We start from the raw sequence: 23,423 nt of genomic DNA, 5'->3' as shown, positions 1-23,423 counted from the left end.
GGGGGGGTGTGGGGTGTGGGGTGATCAGCAGTGGTCTCCAGGGCCCTTGAGGGAGCCAAGTCCCTGACAGAGATGGTGCCTTCGTGTTCATCAGGGTATGTATATTGGGGGTTGGCAGAACAGAGGGTCAGACTCATGGTTCCTCAAACACTTCCAGAGTAGGATGGGCCCTGGGAACATCAGCCACACTAGTAGTGCGGTCTCTGTCACAGATTTCCTGGGAAAGGAAAACATATGTTCATGAAGTATGGCATTTGTGGCTATACATAGCAGGGACCTGATAGAGTGGAGTGCCTCTTGCCAGCTGGAGACTGGGAGGTCCTTAGACTACACTAGGAGGACTGCCTTCCAAACCATAGGATTCTCCCTCTCCATTTGCCCATTACCCCTGAGGTTGTAACTAGTGGTCATGCTCGTGGCAATGCCTTTGGCCGACAAGTACTGTTGCAGCTCATTACTCATAGAGGAAGGCTCCCAGTCACTGTGGATATAACTGGGGAAGCCAAAGAGAGTGAAAAGGCTGTGCAGGGCCTTGATGACTGTGGCAGCAGTCATGACCGAGCAGGGGATGGCAAATGGGAAACAGGAATCTTCATCAATGATGATAAGAAAATATGCATTACGGTCAATGGAGGGCAGAGGTCCTTTAAAATCACACTGAGTTGCTCAGAGGTGAGTGGCTTTAATTAATTGTGCCCTGTCTGGCTGGTGGAAGTGCAGCTTGCACTTGGTGCAGACTTGGCAGTTCTTCGTCATGGACCTAATCTCATCAATGGAGTATGGCAGATTGTGTGCTTTAACAAAAAGAAAAAACCTGGTAACTTCGGGGTGACAGAGATCATTGTGGAGGTTTTGCAGCCAGTCGATCGGTGCACTGGCACAGGTCTCACAGGACACGAGGCCTGGTGGCTCATTGATTTCCCTGGCCAGAACAAAATATTGTAATTGTAGGTGGACAATTCAATTCTCTACCTCAGTATTTTGTCATTTTTGATTTTACCCTTTTCCGTACAACCAATACCTGCGATCTCCAATAATCCCCTCCTTGAGTAAACATTGTACCTCTTCCCAGATGAAGGCCCTGTCCCCCAGCAATGTACTGCCTTCTTTTAGAGGCAACGAGTTTACAATTGGGAGTGAGGTTGGCAAATATCGATGGGGGAGGGGAGTAACTTTAAGTGAGGAGAGCCCACAGGTTGTGCGTGGTGAGTGGCTGGGTTGTTGGTTGGCAAGTTACCGGTGAGGGGTGGATGGGGCCCATTAAACTCCATCGTCATGCTTTTAAAATGACACTAAAAGTCCAGTCCCAATAACACAGCAGCACAGAGGTGCGACATTACCATTAGTCAAAAGTACCTTGCGCCATTAGAGTCACTACGCAGAAGCCCCAGACATCTGCTGTGTGCAACTTGGATGCCAAGGAGACCTACTTGTTCACTGGCAATACTGTAAGAAAAAGATGCTGCACTGTGTCTGAATGTATGAAGGTCTCCATGCTCCCACTATTGAATAAGCAACTCGTCACGTGGCCGTTTACCTGAATATCCATCATCACTGACCTAGCAAGTTGATGTGGGCTGTCGTGGTTGTGAGTGATGGAAGCCAGTGTTGGGCCGCTACTTGTTGCTGTTGTGGATGGTGGTGTTGTCCAAGATGGCAGCTCCCAGGACTCACATGCGGTGCTGCTGGATCCCAAAGATGGCACCCAAGATGGTAGCCTAACACAGCCCACACGTTGCTGCTGGATCCCAAAGATGGTGGCCCCCATAGATCGCACATGGTGCTGCTGGCTCCGGATGATGACAGTGTCCAGGACAGCAGCCCCCATGATCCGCTCACAGTGCTGCTGGAAGGAGGTTTCGACTCACACACTTTGGTGTAGTGGCCCTTCTTCCCGCATCTGAAGCAAGTTGAATCCTTTGCTGGGAAGCATTTCTTCTGATGCTTTCCCAGGCAGCAGAAGTAGCATTTTGGGTGGCCCTGTAGAACCATGGCTGTGGTTGGGTCACCACCAGAGCTGGACAAAAGTGGCAGGAGTTAATAGTGGAGCACTGCTGCCATGATCGAGTCGTTGATGAAGCGAAGGGGTAGCGTGAGTCCCAAGATGGTGGCGCCCGGAGTAGCCACGAGGCGGCCACATTGTTGGTCATGTAGGCCTCCATGTTCTCCTTTGATAATGTCCATGGCTTCCTGGTATGTTGCAGCATCACTGATCATGGGGTACACCAGGGTGCCGACCCAGGAGTGCAGTATTTCAGTTTGTCAGTCTCTGATCTCACAATGGTAGAGGAGGCCTGCAGGAATGCTTCAAAACAGCACAGCCAGCGCTCAAAGTTGGTAGATGCCTCAGACGAATGAGGGTCGATTTCCAGCTTTTCTGGCTTCAGAATCTGCTCCGTTGTAAAAATGACTTTGTGAATAAATTTGATGCACATCAATTTCTCAAAAAGAAAGACTATTGTTGACAAACCAATAGGCTTTTATTCACTTAAGAATAAAAGCACACCCATACTGCTCGACTGTCCTGCATTGAGGAGGGGGCAAGGGAACAGTCGCCTTTGTCCAGGAGCCTGTGGGGAGGGGTCATAGGTACAAATGGCCAATGAGTGTGCCTGACTGTATGCAACAGTGGTTTACCACAGAAACATCATATTTTTACAAATCTTGTATTTCTTTTCTTTAATCATATGCTAAAGAAAGCAACTATAGTCAAGATATTCTGGAATTCTGTCCTTTTTCCCCACCAAATTCATTTCCAAGTAAGAAGCTTTTTTTTACCCCCACTCTGTCAATCAGATATGCCCTTGATTTAATTTCAGTGATTGGGAGGTATCGGATAATGTTACTTCTGTAAAACCTGCTACAATCAGGAACAATGGTCTTTGAAACTTGAGTTACTTTGATGAAATCTGAACAGTTAGGAAGAGGTAATAAGTCCAGAACATATGACAGTCTTGGGCAAGAATAGTATTCAAAATATTGAAAAGTCTGGTCCTGTCCATTAAATGCTTTGGAGCTGCCCAGGTTTACTTAATAATGCAACTCAGAAATTAATTCTCACAATGCTAAAGAAATGATCTGCAGTTGACAGTGGATTTAATTTGGGTGCTACTTTCCATCAAGATTTTTATTCTCAGAAGAAACATGAAACTGCCTCACTGACACCACTGATGCTCAACTTAAATATTCCAAACTCATCTTCAATCTCGCAGGTCTAAAAAAACACTTTCTGTGCACACATGGAACAACGGGTGCACCAAAGACCAGATCATGGTGTCAGGATAATGTCCACCAAATGAAGGAGCTTTTCATTAATTTCAGGAAACAGAGAGGAGCACACGTACCAGTGCATATCAATGTTGCTGAAGTGGAGATGGTGGAGAGCTTCAGGTTCCTCAGAGTGCAGATCATCAGCAGCATGTCCTGGTCTTACCACATTGATGTTTCAACCAGGAAAGTCCACCAGAGACTCGACTTTCTCAGAAGTCGGAGCAAATTTGGCTGAGGACTCTTATTAACTTTAAAAAGGTGCACCTGTCCAGGTGCATCACTGCATGGAACTGCTCAGCTCTGACCGCAAGAAACTGCAGACAGTTATCAGCATGGTTCAGGCCATCATAACAACCAAATTCTCCCAATCACCAGCTTTCTATTCCTTTATCCAAGTCAATGGTGTCTGGTGGAAATGTGAAGAGCTTCTACACACCCTGACTGAACACCTTCCATTGCCCAAGAAACATTCCTCCTCCTCGTCACATAACATTAATCACTTCTTCCCATTAATGGGGAAACCTGTGCATTTTCAGTGAACACATCATCATTTTTAAAACCACTTATAGGGGCCCATGCAGTCAGAATGGAGATGATGGTAGCTATCAACATATGCTATGTATTTGCTGTGAATCCCTATCGATCATAATATTAGTGCAGTGATTTTTATTTAGAAAGAGAGTACTGCTAAGAAATAAAGATAACTATAATTTGAATTAATCATGGCATGGCAAAGAGGGCCAATGTGGCAATGGGGAGGGGAAATGACATGCAACAGGAAGCTCAGGTTTTCACCCTTCCACATCCTCCCTGTAGCTAAACACACTTCTTTTGTAACCTTCCCAGTTCTTACAAAAGGCATTTGATCTGAAACATTAACTCTGTACTCTTCTCATTATGCCCCTAATCTGCTGATTATTTCCAGTTGTGCCTTCAATTTATTCTTCCTAGTTTGCTCTTGTGTAAGTAAAACTTGGTCTGAATAAAATTGGAAGTAAAAATCACTGCAACATTTGCAATACAGGTTGTACCTCTTTAATGCCATTGCCAGACCTCAGAAAATGCCAGTAAACAGAAATTGACCCCGAAGGAAACCCCCTATATAAACATATCAAAGGTAGAACAAAGCTTAAAACAAGAAATAATACTGTGGGGCACCACAGTTAGCATAGCAGTTAGTGCAGTGCCTTTACAACACCATGATCAGGACTGGGGTTTGAGTCCCGCACTGTCTGTAAAAAGTTTGTACTAATAGTGGCAGATTCAACCTTTACCGCACTAGCAATCGGGACCGGTGTTTGAGTCCTGCACTCTCTAAAAGGAGTTTGTACTAACGGCAGCAGATTCAACTTTTACAGCGCTAGCGATCAGGACCAGGGTTCGAGTTCCATGCTGTCTTAAGGAGTTTGTACTAACGGCAGCAGATTAAAATGTGCTGGACCATGGGGGTTGCTGGATCACAGAGCACCAGATAAGAGAGGTACAACCTGTGTTTAGAAATATACCAGAACATATTCTTTGATATTTTAGGTTAGTCTTCAATGGAAAGAAATTGATAATAGCACAGGAGGAAAAGTTTAGTGTAAGATGCAATTGCTGGTAGGAAATTTGAGCTATTTTTGACAGGAAATATTGGTCCAAATCTAGTAAATGCAGGCAACAAAAATAAAATTAAATTACGTTGCAAAATTTTTGAAACCACAATTACACAATTTGTAAAAATATACAACCACTTTTCTTTTTTGCTCATCCTTCTGGCAGGAGTTTTAATCAGGCTGATTCGTCGGCATTGCCTCATGCTGGACTCCATCAAGGCAATGGGGAGACATAATTATTGATGGAGCTGATACAAATTAAATCATTGCAATATAAAAGATTCCCTTGAATTCTATTTCCGCTGCTCACATCCCCACACCACGCTCCTGCTAATCAAAGAGATTGATTTAATCTGCTGTTTTCCTTCGCCTTACTATTCTGAAGTTTAATATATCATTAAATGAAAGATAGTCCATGCAGTTTCTTTTAAAAGGTCAGCTGAATTTCTCAATGCAATTTGATGGGCTATTGAGGATACTTACAAATATCATTCTTTTTATTCATTGGATATAAAAAAGACATAGACATCCTGATAAATACATCAGTTTGACTCATTCATCAGTGTTTATACTCCCCCCAGCCCACTCCATCCCCTCCAACCCTCACCAATCTATCTGCACTTCCTCCACCAAAGAGAAAGAGATCTCCTTTCATGTATCCTATAGTTCAAGTTCAATTTCAAATTTATTATCAGTATCCACACATGACATCACATACATCCCTGAGATTCTTTTTTTTCTGCTGGCCAGGCAGAATTTCTATTTATTGATCGTGTAGACTGTACTCAAGAAAAGATATGTATGCAAAAGAAAGAAATGTGAACAAACTGACTACAAATACAGAGAAAAAAAATAATAATAAATAATGTGCAAAATAAGATTTCTTAAATAAGTCCCTGAATGAGTCCATTATTTAGGTGTCTGATGCCAGAGGGGAAGCAACTCCTCCTGAACCTGCTAGTAGGAGTCTTGTGGCACTTTTAGGTTGGCAATAGTGCGAACAGAGTGTGTCCCAGGTCGTGTGGATCCTCGATAATTGCTGCTGCTCTCTGACGGCAGCGTTCCACATAGATTTTCTCGATGATAGGAAGAGTTTTGCCTGTGATTCAAGGTTCAAGATTTTTTTATTGTCATGTAATAAAGCAAAAAATGGTATATTACTTGTAATTTCCTTCAATTTACTGTTAAGCAAATAAAGATTAGCCATCAGCAGATATTGCCTGGCACCCCTTACAGTCAGAGAAAGAGAAGCAAAAGAGTCACCCCAGAGTCATTGAGTGTTCACGAACTTGTCTCCAGCACTCCTGCAGCCCCACAGCCACTCAGCCTTCTGTCCAAACCATCAGCAACCGAATTCAGATCTAAACCTCTGACATGATCAAGAAGCTCTCAGCGCCCTCTTACTTGTGACTCCTTCAGCTGGTCTCCAGCAGTTTGCAGCCTAATGCGAGTCCCTTGGCCATGGTTGCCAGCAGCCTGCAGCCTTCTTGTCAACTCACCAACAGCCTGGCACCCGTGTGACCTTCAGCCTCAAGAGCCCCCTGCTGGGCTGCCACCGTGGTCACCACCCCGTGGGTTGTCTCTTCTGCCTCTCCTTTTCCCACAGGATCTCTCTATTTTCTAGTGTCTTGCTCCAGTCCTCCACTTCCCCAGAGTCGGCAACCCCTCGAGGCCACTGCCAGCACCAATGCCACCATCTTGACCCTAGACTCCGCGGTTGCAGGATTTTAAAATAAAGCATGATGTTCTGTGCTGTTTCCACAATACATCTGCAAACCTTGCCAAGGTTTCCAATGGCATACCAAACCTCTGCAAACTCCTGAGGAAGTAGAGGCACTGACTTAATATGTTGGGTCCAGGAAAGGTCCTTTAAGATAGTGACTCAAGGAATTTCAATTTGCTCGTCTATGATCCAGGTAAGTTAAATTATAAAACAATACACTTTTATTCAAGATTCCAGATTGTTTTCCTGTCATCTACACAATGCAGACATTTTTTTCCTTTGTTTGTCCTTCAAAGACTCACAAAGTCTATTAGTTCAACAACCCTATCAAGATGAGAAAGAAAAGCAAAAGCTAGTCCCTTTGGAGTCATCGAGTGTCCATGGATCCCACCACCTCCTTGGATGCCACTGCCTTCAATGTCCGCAAAGTAGTGCAGCCTACTGTCCCATCCAGCAGTGAACCTGAGCTTGAAGAATCCAACTCACCCTCCTCAATCCTTGGTTCTGAGCTTTCGATACAATTAAGATGCTGTCAGCACCAAGATCCTTTGGTAGCCCTGCTCACTGATAGCACCCTCATGAATCCTGGTCCTGATACGTGGTCACCATTAGCCTGTAAACTGGTGTGAGTCCTTCAGCTGCTAAACCCAGCACTTATCTGCTGCTGTAATCCCCTAACCCCCTGGATATTATATTGGCGTGCTGGAAGATCTCAACAGGTCAAGCAGCATCTGTGAGGGCAGAAGGTGGCAGTCGATGTTTCAGGTTGAGACATGGCTTCAGGACCTTTACCACTGATAATCTCTATCAATAACCACGAAGTCGAAAGCTGGGGAATGATAGGCTTTAATAAACATGAGACTTTGGCTGGCCTAGATCCAGATACAGAAATGACGGGAGGGAGGATGGAGGTCAACCTTTATGGCCAGGTCATAAGGGGCGGAGACAGAGGAGATGAGACACTAGTGGGCGGGCCAGCCTCATAAATACAACAGCACAGGTAGGGAATAATGTACAAGGAGAAAACACATCAATACAACCACCATATTACACCTTTTTACCTCTACTGATATTGATGGACCTGTTGAGTTTTGCCAGTGTTCTGGTTTTTATTTTATTTCAGACTCCAGTATCTGTAGTCTCCTTCGTCTGGACTTCAGAGCAGCAAAAACGTAGAAATTCTGGGGGAACTCAGCAGGTCTCACAGTATCCAGAGGAGGTAAAGATATATAATCAACGTTTCAGGACATACTCCTTCTTCAAGGTATGAGTAAAAAGCAGGCAGGTGCCTGAATTAAAAGGCTGGGGAGAAACAAAGTAAGGGCGGGGGGGAGCACAGACTGACAGACAAAAGCTGCCCATTGGATATGGATAGGAGAACAGGAGAAAGGAAAGATGAAAATTGATTTGGGAAGGAGTTAGTAAGGTTGATCAATGTGATTCCATGATTACAAATAGGCCAGGTACCGTTGCTTCATTTTTTTCTTTATCAAGGTCCATTTGGTTCTTTAACAATTGTCCCCTTTTTATCCCTGACCTCTTTGTTCACTGGAAACCAAATTCACATTTTTTTGTGAAGATGTGGGATTTAAACTCAGATCTTTCAATAATCAGTTGAGGATTCAGAAGAAGTAGTCTTGTAAATGCATTGCTGTACTTCCAAATCAATATTTGGTCATGTTCCCACCCCACAATCAAATAGTGTTGCTGCAGTCGATGTGGGATAGTTACAAATTCCTGCTTTGGCTCCCAGGTTCATGAGCTACTTCACGCTCTGCTTTAGATTCCAGCCTTCCCAGATAACTGCTACAAATGCATTTCATCTGAAAACTGTGATCTCAGCCTTTTAAAACTGACTTGGCTGATGCCGAAGCGATAAGTACACCCTTCAGGAATAGTTTGAAACTTTATCACCCACTTAGACAAATCCAGCTCTTCCCCAGGCTGAGAACAATTCTTTAGAGGGCTGCTACAATAACTGTGGTATTCCATACCGTTAGATGATGAATACAAAAGGGCAAAGTTAAGATGTCTGCATCAACAAAAAGAAAAACATCCAATTTACTTAAATAAATGCAGCCAACAAAAAGAAAAAGATAAAAGAGAAGCAAATAAAGAATTTTATTAAAGCATTAGAAGGAGGAGGAGGAGTAAACTGTCAGATGACTTCTTTAATTTTCACATCACTAGCAAAGTTTGTTCAGGAGAAACAGCTTCCTTCATAAATCTAGTTGTTTTATGACTAACAAAGTTAAGCAGAAATGTTTCTTTCCAAATCTGAAACAGATTATCAACTTTTCTTTTGGCTTCAACACCAGGCCTTTCATGATGTTCCAGCAAATGTGAATGGTCTACACAGATGATATTTGATTCCCATGCGATTAGAAATGAAAACAAATGACTCACTCACAGTTAATTGAATATAACTATATTGTCATTTCAAAGGATGATCACCTCTCCCTTATCTGGTTCACCTTGCACCTTCCGGCCTTCCTTCCCTCTCCTCTCCACTGGAGGAAATCAAGAAAATCTGCCGATGCTGGAATCGAGTGCCACACACAAAAGTGCAGGAGCAATTCAGCAGGTCATGCAGCGTCCGCAGAATGTAAAAGGCCTGAGCATTGGTTGCATTTTACATTCTTTTGGCACTGCGTGACCTGCTGAGTTGCTCCAGCACTTTTGGGTACGGCACTCTCCCCTTCACTACCTGGCTCCATGTGCCCAATGATCTGTTTTCATCTCTCTCTTTGTCTCAAACCTGCCTGATACAGGGTCATGATCTGAAACATCAACCATCCCTTTGCCTCCACAGATGCTGCTTGACCTGCTGAGTTCCTCCACCAATTCTTGTTCCACACTCCAGCGTTAGTGATCTCTTGTTTCTCTGTCTAGTCGGTCTATTAATCTTCAGCAATTCATACTTATCAATGGCAGAAAGGAACAGCTCCATAATTTTAACTAATGTTTTAAACATTTCTTCGGGAGCCAAATTAGGACTGAGATGGAAGCTGAAACATCATGAAAAATGTAACAAGCAATTATTTTATTTATTAATAATAAATAAGACGTTGGTGCGGCCTAATTTGGAGTTCTGTGTGCAGTTCTGGTCGCCTAATTATAGGAAGGATATAAACAGAGTGGAGAGAGTGCAGAGAAGGTTTACCAGAATGTTGCCTGGGTTTAAGCATCTGGAGTATGGGGAGAGATTGGACAGATTGGGTCTTTATTCTTTGGAGCGTAGAAGGTTGAGAGGGGATTTGATACAAGTATTTAAGATTATGAAAGGGATAGACAGAGTGGATGTGGATAGACTATTTCCGTTAAGAGGAGGAAAGATTAAAACAAGAGGACATGAGTTAAGAATTAAGGGGCAGAGGTTTAGAGGTAACATGAGGGGGAACTTCTTTACTCAGAGAGTGGTAGACGTGTGGAATGATTTTCCGGGAGAAATAGTGGCGGCGGAGTCAATTGTATTATTTAAGAAAAGGTTGGACAGGTATATGGATGAGAAGAAGATGGAGGGTTATGGGCATTGTGCAGGGAGGTGGGACTAGAAAGGGGTGTTTGGTTCGGTGCAGACTAGAAGGGCCTAATGGCCTGTTTCCGTGCTGTAATTGTTATGTTATATTCATTTTTTTAAATAGCTAGGATCTGCACATAGACAATTATATTTTTGTTCGGACCAGAAAATTTGTGAATGCAAAATATTATCTCTGCTATTTTAGAGCTAACATAGTCCATAAATCAATGGTTCTTGCTGCTGCTATTAACTACTTCTGATTAATCTGGAGAAGGACCCTGTAGAAGAGCGGAAAATGACCATCAGTAGCTTTTAACTCCGCTATTCAAATCTGAGATGTCACTGTCAGATTTTTCCTACTTTAGCAGTGGTCATTGACAGTCACAAATCCCATGCTGTTGTATATTAAAGCTGTTGAAGAGCACTCTACTACACAACACAGGAGACTGTGGATGCTGTAACCTGGAGCCAAATACCATCTAATGGGAAAACTCATGAGGATGAACAGCATCAATGGGACAAAAAGAATGGTTGACCTTTCAGGTCAGAACCCTTCATGAAGACTGAGAGTGCAGAGGAGAGATGGCCAGTGTAATGAGGGAAGGGAGGGAGAGATTGGACAGGGGGCCATTAGGCAATTGAAGTATGATGGAGAGATGGGGAAATGTCAGTCCAATTTCAGCTAACGAGTCCCATCTATCTTTTTATCAGTTACCTCTGTTCTTCCTCCTGTACTCCCCATCCTATTTTTGTTATCTTTCCTACCCAGCCCCCCACCCATTCTCATCTCCCCTCTATCTGGTTCCATCCAACCACATTTCACCAACAGAATCTCATCCACATCCCCATCCATACCCTTCAGTTCCACCTGGTCCAACCATCTCCAAATAGCTTCAATTTTTCACCATTATCACCTTCCTTGCTCATCAAATTCCATCATTGCTAGCTCTTGTCAACCCCTCCAGCCTCAACCTATATGACACATCTTCCTCCATACCCTTTTTTTCCCCTCACCCCTCTCTCCCCCTTTGTTTAGCACCTGCAATTCAATTGCCTTTGCCTTCCAATGCATTGATCATCCATCCCTACTTCACCAGTTTCTCCACTGGCTCCTGTCCTGCCCTTCCTTCCACAACCTTGTCCTCAAAACACTGGCAATCTCCCTTCTTCACTCTCAGTCTTGATCAACTATTTTTTTCTCTCTCTGGTGCTCTTCAACCTGCTGAGCTTCTCCACTGGATTGTTTTTTGCTTTCTTGCTGAGAAAATTGCCCCAGGTGAATTGTACTAAATGTACTACACAGTTGTGATTTCAAAACTGGTTCCACTAAAGCCAATGAAATAGAATTTTCAAAAACATATAAGTACAGTAAAACCCCCGTATTAGGGAATTCAAGCAATTGGCAAAAAAAATTGCTGAAAATAATGAGGTGTAAAACACACGTTTAAAATTGGCACGCCTTGTCGCTATTTTGCCAATCATGCAACACGCAGTCTCAAGCAACCAGAAAATTCCCATATCCAGTGTCTACCAATCCTCATACCAGGGGTCTTATTGTATTTAGCGCTACCACTGACAATGTATTTATAACAAAGTGCCTCTCAGCTAAATGGTCATTATCAAAGGATACAGAAGCCATTGTGGTTTTTCTATGTTTTGATTGTTTAATTTTAATTGGCAACCATAAGAAAGTCTTGGACTACAGATTAACATCATAATAATGATACATTTTGCAATATTCTCTTTGCTAGTTAATCTTTCATTACACTAAGGCTGTCATAAACGTATTTATTCCTGTCCAGGAACACTTCCCCTTGGACCTTACAGTTGGAAGAATGCTCTCAATGTTTTTTTTTACTGAATATGTGGAGAAATAGAATTTATTTAATTCATGATCATAAAATTTCTGTGAGCCTGTATTATTAAATTGTTATAAACCAATAAACATCTCCGGTGCCAAAAATGTATTATAGTTCTTAATCACTTTAAATTGAACTTAAACGTGCACACAAAGCTTAGAAAAGATTTTAATCTATTTGCTCCATTGTTGTACTTAGTTGGAGTTAAATACAGAAAACAGTGGGAGATTTGCCAATTGCATGGCACAGAATCAATTTGTAGGCAAGATTGTTGAGCTATTTTAAGTTTTAATACAAATTAATAAAAAACAAACTCTTTCCAGATGAGCAAGGGGAAGAACAAACAGTTGTCAGTTTTTGTTACACAGAGAGCCACTGGCATTGGACAAGTGACAACATAACTAAAGAATCCCTTCTGTTTTATAAATGCAATCTACATTTTGGATAACCACATTATTCATGAAGTAGGTGTTATTAAGAGAGTCTTGCATGCACTTCACTATGTGTAAACCCTGAATCCTGAAACTAAGCTTGAAACAGGAAAAGTTGGAAAGAATCAAGGTATGGGAACCACAGAGCTAAAAGGATGGAAATCAGGAAAGGGGCTCAAGAGATATGAAGAAGTCAATTCAAAGGTATTACCAAGAAGACTGGCCTCAGACTGGGAGATCACTTCACTGAGCACCCTCACTCTGTCTTCACCAGTGACAGGGATCTCCCAGTGGCCAACCATTTCAGTTCTGCATACCACTCTCATACTCACATGTGTGTCCATGGGCTCCTACTATCCCACCAAGACCACCCATAAATTGGAGGAACAACACCTGATTTTTCCATCTGGGCACTCTCCACCGGATGGGATTAACATCAACTTTTCAGGTTTCTGCTAAGCTGCTCTCTTTACCCTCTCCCTTCTCTTCCCTTGTCTTCTTTCCCCCAGCTCTCCAACCCCTTCCCTCTTTATTTAACTACCCATCCCTCCTCCCTCTGCTTGCTGCTGTGCCCTCCCTCCCTTCTCCATTTAGTACCTCCTGCCTTTGCACCCATGCTCCTCCCTCCATGCCTCCCCCTTACCTTTTTATTCGGGTTCCTGCCAACATTTTTCTATACCCTGATGAAGGGCTCAAGCCTGAAATGTTGATTATGTAGTTTTATCTTTGCTACATAAAGGACATTGTTTGACCTGCTGAGTTTCTCCAGCATTGTGTTTTTACTTCAACCACGGTGTCTACAGACTTTTGTGTTTTACTTGTAGGCACAATGTAAAAGGTGAGAAATAAAATTTGCAAGTGCAATAAAATGGGTGAAATTCTATTCATCCTAAAAAAAAATATTTGTCTCAGTGGAATGGCTTAATCCACCTTTAGATACTACAGCCAGGATGTGTTCTTTCCAAAGTTGTAGTAGTTCTTAGGGTATTGGCTAATTTTCATTCTCTTTTTTCACTCTGTCAATAACATGCTGAGGCAATGTTATGGCATGATTAGATTAATATGTATACACGGCAGACAAATGTCAATTGATGCGTGATATATGGGGCTGGATCAGCAAAAGTGAAATTACGCCATTACATCTCATCATGTTACAAGTGAGGCAAGAAAACATTCTGATTTATTAACAACAAATCCTGCAATCCGAAGGTCAATAAATCACACACCTCCAGCCACACAGATCAGGATTTTGAATCTTTTAAATGTACATAAGGGCTGATTTATGAAAACACCATTTGGAACATAACAGAATGGAAGTGTCTCACAGAAATATCTATTTTTTCAATTATGATAACAATTATAAATATTTGTTCTTTATGCATAAAGCTTTTAATCTAATTGATCAATTGGTGTTTGGAACTTCTGTTTAAAACATATCTTGCACTGTAACAATGCAGAAAAAGGCTATTAACAACATAGAGACACAAGAGACTGCAGTTGCTCCATTATTTTCATTATCTCTCTTTTTCTACATCTGTATTATGCAATGTATTCTCTGCAACTGGATCCTTGATTTCCTGAAGAACAAACCACAATCAGTGAAGATAGGTAACAACATCTCCATGATCACACTCAATATTGGAGCTTCTCAAGGATGTGTATTCAGTCCCCTACTATAACACAGTGTATCAAAGTATAGCTCCTTCTACATCCACGAATGTACATCTAAATACTATTCCAATTCCATTTTCAAATTCACCAATGACACCAAAGTAATAACAATGAGATGTGTTACGAGCCCAAAGGACCCCAAAACCCAGCAGCAATAGACATTCACCAAGACAAGTGGCTTTCAAAACAAAAGTTATTTTTAATCAACTTCAAACATGAAAATAGAATCAAACTTTAACTTAACTCTATTCTTGTAATATATACTAACCCAAATTACTCCCTTCTAATTCTAAGCACACGTGTATGTAATGTGTGTGTAAATTCAAGAAAAGTTCTTTGGTTCACAGTTCATTCTCACTTCTCCTTCTTCCAAGTTGTCTGCTTGCAGGCAATCACCATACTGTGCACAGAATTTAACATGTTTAAAGTTCACCAGGCTTGGTGCTTGAAAGGTAAATGTTTACCACTCAGAAAGGTTCTTGTAAGGTTTGCAGAGAGATATATTTGTTGCTCCAGGATTTCCACAACTGAGGTACCACCACTAGTCACCTCAGGGGCTCGGTGATGAAACTTGCCCCATCAGGGTCTTCTAGATGGTAACTTCTTTCTTCAAGCTACCACAGAGTTCCATTCCTTCCTCTATTTCAAGAGAAACATCAGACAGATAGCACTTCAAGCGGGGGGCTTGGCAAGATGGCGTAGAGGGAAGACGTGTGGTTCCACCTTCCCCCAGTTAGACTTCTAAATACCCGACTTTAAAACTTGTAAAAGTGGTTAAAAACAGTATCTACAGATTTTGAAATGGCTGCAAACGTGAAAAAATCAAAAGCTCAATTGCAAAAGAAACTACTTTACAAAAGTGTTGAAGAATTGAGGCCTACCTATCAAGTTGAAGTCACGGAGTCGTCGACTGGAGCCCCCAAGCCTCAGAGGACTCCTGCTCGGTTAAGTATTATGCTAGCGCCGATTGTTCATCCATAAAATGGCGCTGGTTCAGTGACAAGCTTGGCTGGTTCTGAGTCGCACACACGTGAGTCTGGGCGTGAAGGCAGATTGGCCGATCAAGGACAGACCTGCGAGCCCGCAACATTGCCTGGTGGTCTGGGGGCGCGCAGTGTAGCGTCGAAAGATGCACCTGCGCGGTCGGTGGTTCTGCCGGGCATGTGTGGTACATTGCAGGTCCGTGAATGATTGGATAAGGTGTGGGCTGTGGGGGATCCCGAGCGACAGTGGGCTAACGAGGTCGTCATGCTGTCGTCGGGTGTCCAAACTCGCAGCCGCACCAGAAGAGGACCTACTGCGTTTGAGGAGGAAGAGAGCTCAACTTTATTGGAATTTACACAGGAAGAAATGGGGACTGACATCAGAGAAGGTAGGCCTCAAAGGGAGGTGATGGAACCTGGACTGGATTCTGTGTTTACAATCTTGGAAGGTAAAAAATGTCAATGCAGATGTCTACTCAGATGACTCAAGGATTTATGAAAGTGAAAAACAAAATGAATACTCTGTGTGAAGAAATGACTTTTATGAAGCAAGATATTACTGTAGTTAAAAGTGATGTTAGTAGATGTATAAAATCAGTCGATACTGTACAAGATCATTTTAAGAAGATTGAAGAAGCTTTTTTTGAATGTAAGAATCAAGTGGAGTGTAATAGAGAAAAAATTGAAAAAGTGGAGGATTCTTTTGTGGATTGGGGGATTCAGAAGAAGGAATTATTGAAGAAGATCGACTCATTAGAGAATCATGGTCAAAGAAATAATGTAAAAATTGTAGGTCTCCCAGAAGATATAGAAGGTTCTGATCCAGTAAAGTTTTTAAGAAATGGATTCCTGATGAGTTGGGCAAGGAATTCTTTCCGGATGGTCTGGAGTTAGATCGGGCACACAGAGAATTAAGGAATAAACCGTTTCCAGGCCAATCACCAAGAGCAGTTCTGATTCGCTGTTTGAAATTATATTGCGAATGGCGGTGCAGAAGGCATGGTAAAACCAGGCTCCAATGATGGTTCAAAATAACAGGGTTTTTTTTGTGCAGATTTGAGTCAAGAAATTATTAGAAGGTGCCAAGAATTGAATTCAGCTAAAGAGGTATTGTGGCGAAAGGGATATAAATTTGCGTTTCGTTATCCGGCTGTATTGAAAGTTTTTTATGGGAATTTTCATTCTCAATTTTTTGAAAATGATCATGATGCATTAATCTTTGCTAATTCATTGCCAGATTTACGAGGAAACGGACAATCGCCAATATCATCACCAAAGAGGAGGGTAAATGGCAATGGAAATGGGAAGAATGGAAAACATGGAAAGAATGGGAAAAAAGTTGAATTGATGCAAAGTCTTCTTGATATTGAGGACCCGGAACAATCATTGGGACTGAAATTACTGGGTTGACTGTTTTTGTCTAAGTACTTTGTGAAAGTCTGACTGGGGGTGGGGGGTGGTGGATGACACTGAGACCTTTAGTCACCTGCCACTAGTGGGTTTTACCACATCCAGATTTTTAGTAGTTTGTTTTGGGATTGTTTTTTTTTCCCTTTTCTCTTTTTTTGGAGTTTTTATATCGGGGGGATTAGAATATTGAGGGAATTAGAAGGGGGGCATTATTTTACAGTAGTGAAATATATTATTAGATTAAGAAATGTCTAAATTGAATTTTGCAACTTTTAATGTCCAGGGTTTGAATAACCCAATTAAGCGCAAATGAGTTTTGTCTTATATAAGAAAAATGAAAGTTCATATTGCTTTCTTGCAAGAAACACACTTGACCATAAAAGAGCACTTGAAATTGAAGAGAGAGTGGGTTGGTCATGTGTTCTCTTCTTCTTTTAATTCTAAGGAGAGGGTTGTTGCGATTTTAATTCATAAGAAATTACCATTTGAATTGGAATCGTTTGAGGGAAATGCTGGGAGGGTTTTGATGGTTAACTGTAAATTTTTTGCTGAATCATGGACTTTGTTAAATGTTTGTGCACCTAATGTAGACGATGAATGGTTCATGTCGAAGGCTTTTTATTGTTAAATCAGGCCAATAATAATATTCTGGTTGGGGGAGATTTTAACTGTGTTTTGGATCCTATATTGGATAGATCTCTGAAAAGTATAAGGAAATCAAAGGTGGCATTACAAATAGGAGCTTTAATGAAAGACCTGGATTTGGTTGATGTTTGGAGGAGAGTAAACCCTACAGAGAAAGACTTTTCATTCATCTAGACATGATTCATTTTCTAGAATAGACTTTTTTTTGGTTTTGGCATTTACAGGGTAGAACACTACAGGTTGAATATAAAAGTCGGGTTATATCGGACCATTTCATGTTATTTTTCTCCTGTGTAAGTCCAGAGTGGTGCAATCGTCTTATAGATGGAGGTTCAATACAATGTTATTGAAGAAACCAGAGTTTATTACTTTCATTAAGGAGCAGATTACTTTGTTTCTGGCTGAGTATGTCAATTCAGTACGTAGTAATTTTATACTGTGGGATACTTTGAAAGCATATTTACGAGGGCAAATTATTAGCTATACCTCGAAAGTTAAAAAGCAATATGTGGTGGAAAGTTTAACATTGGAGAAACAAATTACTGAGTTGGAAAAGGAATTTCAGAAAGATGTTACAGAAGATAAAAAAAAAAGGTGCTTTAACAAAGTTGAAGTTGCTTCAAACTTACAAACATTACAAACTTATCAGTATGAGCGTTTAATTTATTGATCAAAGCAAAATTATTATGAATTGGGTGAGAGAGCTCATAAGGTACTAGCATGGCAGTTAAAAACAGAACAGACATCCCAAACTATTAATGGTGTGAAAAAGAATTCAACAATTACCTATAAACCTCAGGAAATGAATGACCAGTTTTATTCATTTTACTAGAAATTATATGCTTCTGAGGGAAAGCAGGATACTGGTTCTATTGAATCATATTTATGTGAATTAAATTTACCTGTTTTAGTAGAGGAGGAGGTTAAAGAATTGGAAGATCCATTCACGGATTTTGAGATTGAAGAAGCTAAACAGGAGATGCTGAATGGAAACTGAATGGATCCTCAGTTGAATTCTATAAAGTATTTTATGAAGATTTATCTTCTGTATTTGGAGATGTATTGCAGCAAGTAACTGAGAAGCAGTTGTTACCAGAATCTTGTTCGAGTGCTATAATTACTGTGATTCCTAAGAAAGATAGGGACCCATTGAAAGTGTCTTCATATAGGCCTATTTCCTTATTAAATGTAGATTATAAAATTATAGAGAAGGTGTAAGCGAATAGACTTGCCAAATATTTACCTCAGTTGATAAAATACAAATCAAACAGGTTTTATTAAAAATAGAAATGTGTCTGATAATATCCTCAGATTGATAATATTGGTCAATGCATTTAGACAGCAACCCAATCACCCAATTGGTGGTTGCGCTGGATGCGGAAAAAGTCTTTGATAGAGTTGAGTGGAATTTTTTATTTAAGGTGTTAGAGAAGTTTAATTTTGGCTCTTATTTTATTGGTTGGGTTAAGGCTTTATATACAAATCAAATTGCAAGGGTGGTGACAAATGGCCAAATTTCTTTACCATTTAAATTAATGTGATTGACTCGACAAGGTTGTCCATTGTCACCAGCCTTATTTGCATTGGCTATCGAAACATTAGTCAGACAATATGACAGAACAATAAGATTAAAGGAATGAAAATTGTGGATGATGAATATAAGATTTATTTTTTTTGCAGATGATGTGTGGTATATTTAACAGAACCAGAACAATCTTTGAGATATTTACAAGAATTTTTGTTAAAATTTGGGGAGTTGTCTGGATATAAAATAAATTGGGATAAGAGTGAAATACTGCCAGTTGGGAATGGAGATTATTCAGAATATAAAAGTATTATAAAGTTAAATTGGTCAGATAGAATTAAATATTATGGGGTGGTAGTAAATGCAGATTATCAATCTTTATATAAATTAAATTATGTTCCTTTATTAAAAAGGATTAAAATGGATTTGACTAAATGGAAAGATCTGCCGTTAACATTAATTGGTCGAGAAAATTGGATTAAAATGAATATTTTTCCTCAAATTCAATATTTGTTTCAGTCAATACAATGCTTACTTTCAAAGAGTTATTTTTTGGGATCTGAATAGAGTACTGCGGGAGTTTTTATAGAAGGGAAAATTAGCACGAGTAGCTTTGCATAAGCTTACATGGAAATATGCATTAGGTGGATTGCAGTTACCTCATTTTCAAAATTATTATGAAGCAGCTCTGTTGAAATTTGTTAGTAGATTGATGGATATGGACCAACCTCTGAGTTGGGCAAAAGTGGAAATGGCTTATATATCTGAAATTGAGATACATCAGTTTATATTCAAGTGGAATGGGAATTTATTACGGGAATGTAATATGCCGGTACTAAAACATTTGTTAAGGATATGGGTTGAACAAAATATCGTTTTAGAATCAAAGGGATCAATCCAAACCCCATTATATCATAATCAGCTTATTCCTTTTTCAATGTTTAATAATCATTTAAAGAGATGGAATTCTAAGGCTATTAAGATAGTTCAGGACTGTTTTAAAGAAGGCCAGTTTCTTTCCTTTAACTGACTGAGGGAAAAATTTGATATATCTGTAAACTCTTAATTTGTGTATTATCAACTTAGAGCTTTGATAAAAGATAATTATGGTAAAGAGATGAATCTACCCATGTTGATGAAATTTGAGTCTTTGATTTCTTCTGTACCTAAGAAAGGTTATATTTCAGGTATGTACCAATTGTTACAAGATGCGATGGAGAAACCGGATTGGGAGAAATCTAGACTTAAATGGGAAAGTGATTTAGCTTATATTTTTCCTGAAGATAATTGGGAGGCTATGTGCCATGATAGTGTAACTAAAGTGACAAATGTACGATATGGAATGGTTAATTTATAATTTTTTGCATCAGTTATATTTGACTACAGAGAAATTTTAAAAATATGGGTTTAGTAATTTGGATTCTTGTTTTAGATGTGGATTATGTATTGGAACTTTTTTACATGCTGTCTGGTCTTGTGTTAAAGTACAACTGTTTTGGGAAGGAATTAGATTGGTTTTGGAAAAATTATTTAACATTAAATTGCCATTAGACCCATCGATTTTTTTTTTGTTGGGATATATGGTTGCTTTGAAAGGAACCATATATTGATAAATTTCAAATTGCATTTGTACGTCTAGTGCTGTCTGTAGCCTGAAAATGTGTAGCTAGTACTTGGAAAGATAATGTGGAGATTAATATAACACGCTGGCATAATGAGTTGAGAAATTGTATTATTATAGAAAAAAATTAATGTAATTTACATGATAATTATTCATTTTTTGTTAAAATGTGGTCTTCTTATTTGGAGTATATGAATTTTGAAATACTTTGAAATATTCTTTATATTAACTGTATTGTTTTTATATTGGCTGAAGGGGTGGGAGGGTGGGTGGGTTTTTTTTATATATAAAAATTTGTTCTTCACTTTTCTTTGTTATGTTTAACTGTATTTTGATTAAAGTCTTTAAATAAAGTTTTCAAAAAAAGATAGCACTTCAAGCCATCTACTGCTCTGGAACTTGCTTTCATCAATTTCAAACAGTTTTCCCTGCATTGCACTTTTCAGTTACTTGTCAGTGTCCCACACACTGACTGACTGACTGACTGAGCTGTTAACTCAACTCTCTCTCTTTTCCAACTGAAGCTCCAAGGAGAGCATGTGACTCATGTCTTGCAAAACCCCTACCTTCTCCAGCAAACAACAGGAGTTCCTTCTTCTTCTCGTTGATATCTTAGGTAAAATCCAGAATTGACCTTTCTGTGAGCACTTTGCAGAAAGGGTACTGATAGACAGCTTGACTCCAGCAAGATAATGGTCAAGCATTTTATGACATCAGTTCAATTGACACCTACTTGTGAAAGGTGCTTACATTCTCCAGAGATCCTGCAATGTGAATTCTTCAGTCTTTCAAATAAGATCTGTTTTAAAATGTGTGTATGTATGTGACCTACTCTAAATCTTATAAATTCTCCCCAAATATTAATATTGTTACAGATGGAATACAGGAGAGAGATTGAAAATCTATTTTGCCAAAATAACAAACTCTATCTTAACTTCAATAAGATGAAGGAGGTGATCATTAGAAACTAGAGCATTTACACAGTGATGACAGAGAACATGCAAACTCCACATTGACAGCATTTTGAATTAGAATTGTCTTATTCCCTGGAGCTGTGAGGCAGCAGAACTAACTGCTGTACCTCTTTTATTTCATATCTTCAAATTTGATCTGAAGAACAAATGGTGACTGGAGAGATCACAGGAAACTCAGTTCATTGACAGCCATGATGTACTTGCACTCTTTAATTCTGTGGAAAAACATCTATGGACCAAGGCCTCTTCCTATCTACAACCAAGGGAGGTGAACTTATCAAGGACTAAGGAGGGAAATGCCTTGTGGAAAGAATGTTTTAAAGACCTCCTCGCCTGCCAATTTTCCTTGATGTGAGCTCCATCACTCCCTCCCAGTGTATTCGGGCCTGACTTGCTGACAATCATGGACAACAAGAAGTCAAGAAGGCCATGTTTCAATTCAAAAATAACAAGCCTTGGCAGTTGATGGTATCCCTGCTGAAGTTCTGAAAATTGACAGTGAAGAGTTTCAGACACAAGTCCACATATCGCTCACATCTGGGATATACCAGGGACCTCAGAGATTCAGTAAACTTGATCATCTCAAGGAAAGAAAACAAGACGTCATTAAGATTGAAAGAGTGCAGAGATTTATTGGGATGTTGCCAGGATTTCAGGAACTGAGTTACAAGGAAAGGTTAAACAGGTTAGAACTTTTTCCCTGGAGCACAGAAAAATGAGGGGGAGATTTGATAGAGGTATTTAAAAATTATGAGGGGTATATAGACAGACTAAATGTAGGTAGGCTTTTTTTTTCACTGAGGGTAGATGAGATACAAACCAGAGGATTTGAGTTAAGGGTGGAAAGGGAAAAGTTTAGGGGTAACACTGGGGGAACTTCTTCAAATAGTGGTGGGAGTGTGTAACAAATTGCCAGCTGAAGTGGTGAATGCAGGCTCAATTTTACCACTTAAGAAGAATTTGGACAGGTACATGGATGGGAGGGATATGAAGGGTTATGGACTGGGAGCAGGTCAGTCGGACTAGGCAAATAAATAGTTCGGTACAGACTAGAAGGGCTGAATGGCCTGCTTCTAATGTTCTATGGTTCTATGATTGTGGTACCCAAACAAGGGGTCTTCCAACAAGGGGTCTTCCAGCATTGTATCATCCTGCATTCTTCTGAGAAAAAAAATTGCCAAAAACTGTCTTCTGTGTGAACTTCATCCGTCAGTGGACATGAGCTTTATCACATAACATGTCCAAGGGAAACTATAAGGAGCAACAACAAGCATGCAAAATATTGACTGTCCATTTCCCTCCACAGCTGCTGCCTCCCACTTCTCATTGTTCACTCAAAGTTCCAGTAAATGTAATTCTTGTGTTTGTCTACCTATTATTCTTGTTTTCTTCAACTAAGCTTGCACTTTTGTCTCCTTCAATCAGGAGGTGTGATTGAACACCCTCCACAAGTTCGGTTCCCTATTGAAATTCGTCTTCATCTTAGGTTATGCAAAATATAATCCTAGCTGATGCAGCTTCAACAAAACCAGCATGAGATCGTCCCGTTTGCCTGTGCATTTTAAATGCTGGAATTATCCCCACATCTACCACTCTGGCAGATTGTTCCATCTGTCCACCACCCTGTGTCCCAGGTCTCCTTTAAATCTTTCTGCTCTCTCCTGAAATCTATACCCTCAATTTTCAGGCTCCCCTTACCCTGGAAAAAAAGATTATGATTATTTACCTTTTAATTTTATATCTGGTACAGTATATATGATTTGTATAAAGTTCGTACGCTCCAGGGAGAAAAGTCTAAGCCTATTCAGCCTCTACCTCAAACTCAAGGCTACCAGCTCTGGTAACATTCTCATGACTCTTTTCTACAACCTTTCCAGCTTAATGACATCATTCTTATAGCTGGGTGGCTTGAATTATGTATAAAACTCCAAGTATAATCTCACCAACATTTTATACAATTGTAACATGTCATCCCATACTTTGACTGACAAAGGCCAACATGCCAATTGACTTTCTCACAACTCTGTTTACCTCTATTGCCATTGTGTACCTGTACCCCTCGATCTCTGTTCAAGCCTACAATGTAAGTCTCGCTTTTTTTAACCTAACAAGATGCAACACCTCACACTTGTGTTCTATCTGCCATCTCTTGTCCCACTTTCCCAATTTATCTAGGTCCAATTGTAGATCTTGGAT

This window comes from Narcine bancroftii, chromosome 6 (genome assembly GCF_036971445.1).
Source record: "Narcine bancroftii isolate sNarBan1 chromosome 6, sNarBan1.hap1, whole genome shotgun sequence".
Classification (NCBI taxonomy): Eukaryota; Metazoa; Chordata; class Chondrichthyes; order Torpediniformes; family Narcinidae; genus Narcine; species Narcine bancroftii.
This window is presented reverse-complemented; position numbering follows the sequence as displayed.